We start from the raw sequence: 7,393 nt of genomic DNA on the forward strand, positions 1-7,393 counted from the left end.
ACTGTATCATTCTCTTTATTTCTTACTTCATTTTTCAGTTTGAAATTAAAGTTACATTAACTTCATAAAACTAAGTGGAAAACTTCTATTTTTTATTTTATAATAATATATAGAAATGTAATATGTTTCTTAAATATTACACAAACTCATCAATAAAATCATATGGTCTGTGACTTCTTATTGAGGGTGAGGGATGGGCTCTAATCACCACTTGGGTTTCTTTAGTAGATAATAAATAATGGTGTACTCAAGTTTTCCATTTTGTTCTGTTCCAATTTTGCCATTTTATCTATTTCCCCAAATTTTAAAAATTTCTGGTAAATACTTAAAATTTATTAACATATAATTATTCATGATATTCCTCTGCTATCTTGCAAATCACCATTGTATATGTAATCAGATATTTCTTTCTCATTCTGGATTTTATCTATATTTAAAGTTCTTCTTTCTCTTCTTGATCTGTTACCTGATGATTGTGTATTCATTAATCTTTTCAATGAACGATGTTTTGTTTGGTTAAACTTCTTTTATTTGATTGTCTTCTGTTTCATTGATCTCTTCCTTCCCTTCTACTTATTTGTCTGGATTTGTTTTCTTTTCATTCTGTCAGTGTTTTACTATTTCTTGAAGTGAATGCTTGTCTCAGGTTTTTCTTTTTAATCTCTTTTAGTCTGTGATGAGTGTACTTAGAGCTGTAAGTCTTTAAGCAAAAATTTTCTGTGTTACAGGTTTTTTGTTTTTTGTTTTCATTTTTCTGAAGCTGGAAACAGGGAGAGACAGTCAGACAGACTCCCGCATGCGCCCGACCGGGATCCACCCGGCACGCCCACCAGGGGCGATGCTCTGCCCACCAGGGGGCGATGCTCTGCCCATCCTGGGCGTCACCATGTTGCAACCAGAGCCACTCTAGCGCCTGAGGCAGAGGCCACAGAGCCGGTGGGCAGATGCTCTGCCCATCCTGGGCGTCACCATGTTGCAACCAGAGCCACTCTAGCGCCTGAGGCAGAGGCCACAGAGCCATCCCCAGCGCCCGGGCCATCTTTGCTCCAATGGAGCCTCGGCTGCGGGAGGGGAAGAGAGAGACAGAGAGGAAAGTGCGGCGGAGGGGTGGGGAAGCAAATGGGCGCTTCTCCTGTGTGCCTTGGCCGGGAATCGAACCCGGGTCCTCCGCACACTAGGCCGACGCTCTACCGCTGAGCCAACCGGCCAGGGCCTCTGTGTTACAGGTTTTGACATGCTGTTTCTAATGTTATGCAGTCATAGGTATTTTAAAATTTGTCTTATGTGACCCTCATTCACACAAGAATATTTAGTAGTATTTATTTATTTATTTTTTTTCCTTTTTGCATTTTTCTGAAGCTGGAAGAGGTGAGGCAGTCAGACAGACTCCTGCATGCACCCAACCTGGATCCACTTGGCATGCCCACCAGGGGGTGATGCTCTGCCCATCTGGGACATCGCTCTGCTGCAACCAGAGCCATTCTAGCGCCTGAGGCAGAGGCCACAGAGCCATCCTCAGCACCCGGGCCAACTTTGCTCCAATGGAGCCTTGGCTGCGGGAGGGGAAGAGAGAGACAGAGAGGAAGGAGAGGGGGAGGGGTGGAGAAGCAGATGGGAGCTTCTCCTGTGTGCCCTGGCCAGGAATCAAACCTGGGACTCCCGCACACCAGGCCGTCGCTCTACCACTGAGCCAACTGGCCAGGGCCATATTTTTATTATTTCATTTAAGTGAGAGGAGGGGAGATAGAAAGACACAGTCCTGTGTGTTCCCTGACTGTGATCCACTGGCTATTTTTAGTGCCTGAGACAGAGGCAGTGCTGATGCACTCAAATCAATTGATCCATGGCTGCAGGAGGGGGAAAGAGAGAGAAAGAGAGAGAGAGAGAGAGAGAGAGAGAGAGAGAGAGAGAGGTGAAGGAAAAGGAGGAGAAGCAAATGGTTGCTTTCTCTGTGTGCCCTGACCAGAAATCAAAACCAGAAATTCCACACACTGGATTGACACACTACCACTGAGCCAACTGGCAAGGACATTTCGTAGTATTTTTTAGTTTCTAGATGTATTAAATTTCAAGCTATTCTCTTGTTATTGATTTTATTTTATTTTATTATAATCAAAGAAGATCATATTTTAGATGTTGAATCTTTGAATTTATGGAGTTTCTTCTGATGCTTAGAACAAAATAGATTTCTGTAACTGGGACTGAAAAGAATGTATGTTTTATATTTATTCTAGTTCTTGGGTTTTAGATTCATTGTTTATTTTAATATATATATAGATATAGATATATAGATATATAGATAAATAGATAGATAGATAGATTTGTTTTGAAGAGTTTAAAGTAACCTTGAATTCATTTTTCTGTTATTAGGATTGCTATTCCAGTTTACTTTTGGTTAAGATTTTCTTGGGGTATCTTTTTTTTCTCTATCATTATATTAAAACTTCTGTTGTTCTTTTCTTTGAAGTGAGTCTCAGACTTTTGATTGATGTATAAAGAATTTTCTCTTCTCTTGATTATTGTTATATCAGTACTTCTTTCTGTCATGTTATTTTATATTTTCTATCTGTCATCACTTTTAGTTCTTTTATCTTCTTTTATGCCTGGATTTACTATATAGTCTTCTGATTTAAAAGGTAAACATGGGCCCTGGCCAGTTGGTTCAGTGGTAGAGCATCAGCCCAGCGTATGGATGTCCCAGGCTCAATTTCCAGCCAGGGCACACAGGAGAAGCACCCATCTGCTTCTCCACCCTTACCCTTCTCTCTATTTCTCTCTTCCCCTCCCACAGCCAAGGCTCCATTGGAGCAAAGTTGGCCCGGGTGTTGAGGATAGCTCCATGGCCTCCACGTCAGGCACTAGAATGGCTCGGGTTGCAATGGAACAACAGCCCAGATGGGCAGAGCATCGCCTCCTAATGGGCATGCTGGGTGGATCCTAGTCAGGCTCATGTGAGAGTCTGTCTCTCTACCTTCCCCACTTCTCAATTCAGAAAAATAGAAAAACATTTTTTAATAAAAATAAAAAATAAAAGGTAAACATATTCATTTTACTTATCTAGTCTTTAATCTTTTCTACTACTACTCAAGCTTATATATTTTTTCTATAAATTCCTGCAGCTTAATAACATCCTTATCTTCCTCCAGAACAAAGAGATGCCTTAGGATTTATAATTTTCCTTAGTCTCCCTGCATTCTCCAACACTGCCTTCTCATCATATTTTATTTTCTATAAATCTAGTCCTGAAAAGTTTTATAGAGAAAATTAAGTAGAGAAAGAGATAAATAGACATACAGATCAATATATTGATAGATAAGATGTATTTAGTTCTTGTATTTGTGGACAAAAGTAAACATTTTATCATTAACTCAATGTCACTTTCAATGTCATAGGCAATAACCCTAAATTCATTTTCAGGTATTTGTTAGAGTACTTTCTTAAAAAATGATGTGAATAAATCTTTGGATTATATATTCTTTGATGATTTTCACTTAAGAATAACTGTAATTCATTTTCACATTTAAATAATATATTAGCTGGATAGCTATTATTGGTTCCAAGTTTTTCTTTTCTTCAAAGCTTTAAAAATATAACTTCATCATTAACTTTCATTGATACATGCCAATGAAATATCCAAGGTTATTTTTATTATTTTTTATTTGTAGATGATCTGCTCTTCTTTAGAAGTTTCTGGGGTTTTTTTTCTTTCTGTCTTTTTTTGGGGAAGGGATGGAAATCTCTAGGCCATCTCAATCATTGCAATCTCAAATATTTAATTTATCTTCTTCTTTTCTGAGACCTCCTGGTCATTGCTTACACCAAAAGTATCTATTGATATTTTTCTCCCAGGACTCCCATAAATGTTGAAAATTCTTCTTTTATTCTTGAAATCTAATTTTTAAAAAGATTTTTTATTTAAAAATATTTTCCATTTTCTTATCACATCTGATACCATCTAAGAAATGTGATAATTACTTACCTTCCAGAAAATTACATTTTTGATGTCATTTATTTTGTTGTGCAAAAGATTTTCAGTCTCTATTCCACCTTTTATGCTGTTCAATGCATGGGAGTGTGTACATAAGACACTGGGCGAGGCAGGACCAGTATTATTGCAGAAGTGGTTGGACACCTCTGTGGATTGGGTTTGACCAAAAATCACTCTGTCCTGACACTGCAGGGTCTGCTCTTTCCAGGAGCATTCTTCCTGATGATGATCTCCCAGCACTCAAATGTAGATATAGAAAAGGTGGAAGGACGAGAACATCTAAGAACTGGTGGGTAGGATTATATTTCTCTTTTATATTTTTGTCACTCCAACAAAGCTTGATTTCTACTTGATCTCTGCCTTTAGTCTTAGGCTAGTGCTAATTGGCACTGATGGTTCCTGCCTCTCAGTTCCAATGGGCAGGAAAGGATCTTCCCAGAGCAGGAAAAGGACCACCCAATATAACCTTTATTCTCAGCAGACCTTCCATCCAGGGCCATTAGTTTCTCCTCACACCACAGCCCAAACAGTTTCTGTCTCTAAGGAGTTTCAGGTTGTCTATGTCAAGTACAATAAATACCTAATGATTCTTCTCTTTGCTCCTTCAGCATCTCTAGGGATAGATGTGGAAAAAGAGGTGACAAACTGTGCTTTTTATTATCTCCTTAGCAGCTAGAGCTAAAATTAACTTCTCCGAGCCTTTCTGTCCTCCTTAATACATTTTTTTTTTTATCAATTCTCCTTAGAGGACATAAAAGAGGTTTACAGTCTGTTAATTCTGTTGCTATTTCTTTAAAATTTTCAGATAAATAGCACCATAGCATGGGCTGAAGCTCAGGTATGTGTTTAAGAACAAAGCAACATTACATTATCGCTTAGTAATTACTTAGTATTTTAAAAAGTTAGTGAATATCCTGAAGTGTGAATACCAAAGATCAAAAATTGGATGACACTCAGACATAGAGTAATTTTTTGGTATAGATTTTGCATATATAACATACAATTAAAAATAAACATTCAGACATTACTGTTTTCATGAGACTGAGTCGAAGTTGTTGTTTTAAAATGCCTTTATTCTAATTGAGCAAATCCTCTATTTAATCTGTGTCATATTTATTTATTGCTTATCATGAACCAAGCACTGCAACATGCTTCCATTTATCGCTTAGGAAACTGCTTCCATATACATTGTCCTGTATGATTCTTTAGCCACACAATAGGTAAAATAACTTACTCTAGAATCCAGTCTCCTGCTTGCAGAATTTCAATACTTTTCTAGACTTCAGCAGAGTTAAGTGCAAGTATAATTAGTAATACAAGCCAACCCTTTTCCTCTTTACTTCCAATGCTCCCATTCTGATTCCCAGCTGCCCAGGATCCCATGCTAGTTCAAATTTCATAGAAATGACATGTTCACAGACTTTGACACTCACCATCTCATGAAACCTCACTTCTGTCCCATTCTTCCGGTGTTTTAGCATGTGATTGCCAGCTCATTGATTTGAGGGGTTTTGTTTTTGTTCTTAATTCTATTAAATCAAAGTATATTTTAAATACATGGGGGATTTAGTTATGAAAGAAAATCTGTGGTTAATTATTTTGTAATACCTTCTCACTTACCTGTTTAGTAAGTTGAGTTTCTTATGTGTCAGATTTTCTTTATATAAGTAAGGGGATTTTGTAACTGATAATGTATTAATTTGCCTCTCTCTTAAAGGGTATTTCCATAATGATCAGAAACTTCCGATACCTTAATTCAAGGGAATGAATAATGTGTTAATTTCCAGCCCTGTGGCAAGGCTAGTGGGAGAAGTATTTTTGAACCATGGGGTGTATGAGTAACAAGAATTGGGCTTGACACGAGCTTAGTCACCGTATGTAGGCAGCTGTGCCCTCACTGCCCACTCAACAATTTCTCTGAGTAGCCAACCGAAAGCTATAGGTATGTAAAAGCTCACGACTCCACTTCAGAAAATAAAAAAGCTCCACACTTTTAGAACCATTTAGAGCCATGTACATTTATATATGCATTAATTATGTGCATATGTTAATTATGTGCAAAGCATATTAGTATAAAATTAAATTTTATCCAAGGTAAATTACAAAATCATGTTAGCATATTTTGCTTTATTTTATGCACTCCTATCACCTGAAAAGAATTAGATCAATTGACCCTGCCTGGTTGGCTCAGAGGTTGGCTCAGGGGATAGCACGTAAGACCACTATGCAGATGTCCTGCGTTCGACCCCACTCAGAGCACACCGGAGAAGCAACCATCTGCTTCTCCTCTTCCCTCTCCCCCTTCTCTCTTCCCCTCTCACAGCCAGTGGCCCAGCTGGTTCGAGCATCGGCCTCAGGTGCTGAGGATAGTTGCATTGATTTAAGCATTGGCCTAAGACGGAGGTTGCCAAGTGGATCCTGGTTGAGGCGCATGTGAGAGTTTGTTTCTCTATATCCCCTGCGCTCACTTAAAAAAAAGAAAAAAATAGATTGCTAAAGTCATGATTTTGAGTTTTTATTGAGTTTTTCAATGTTCTTACCATGGCCTAAATATCTCTTTGTGATCTGTGTCTCAGCTCATACCCCACCTTTCTTTTTTTTGCTCACTCTGTTCTGGCCACACTGGATCCTTGCCGCTCCATGATCACACCAATCATGCTCCTGCATTATTGTCATCTCAGTCTCATATACTCTTGTCCCAAATTTCTTCCAGGACCAGGTCTTCTTTAACGACCCCGTGTACATGACACCTACACCATCCGCTTCCTATCTCCACCTCCTATGCATTTTATACCCCTTATCACCTTCTGGCATTTAATAACATTTATTTATGTATTCTTTGTCTTTCCCTACCGAAATGTGAATTCTCTGAGAGCAAATATTTGGCCTTGTTGTGAAACCATTGTGCCTAGGAAAAGAATTGGGGATTCAACAATTATTTGTTATTAAATAAACCAAAAAGAGAATTTAATCATGTTTATTGTAGCATTATTCATAAAAAAGCAAAGGTATGAAAACAACTCAAATTCCCATCTATGGATAGATGAGTAAAAAGATATGGTATATATACACAAAGAAATATTATTCAGCTATGAGAAAGGAGGATACTGCCATCTGTGACAAGATAGATGGACCTTGATCAGATTATACAAATACTAAGCAAAGGAGGTCAGATGAAGACAAGTACTATATGCTATCACTTGTATGTGAAACCTGAAAAAGTCAAACCAATCAACCAACCAAACAAAAAACAGAACAACAATAGAACAGTGGTTACCAGGAGCTAAGGGGTGAAAGGATAAGGTTGATGGTATTTAAGAATACAACCTTATAACAAATACTACATGAGCCAGAGAGATCTAATGTACAGTATATTGGCTATAAATAATCATATTGTACTATAAT

This window comes from Saccopteryx leptura, chromosome 2 (genome assembly GCF_036850995.1).
Source record: "Saccopteryx leptura isolate mSacLep1 chromosome 2, mSacLep1_pri_phased_curated, whole genome shotgun sequence".
Taxonomy (NCBI): Eukaryota; Metazoa; Chordata; class Mammalia; order Chiroptera; family Emballonuridae; genus Saccopteryx; species Saccopteryx leptura.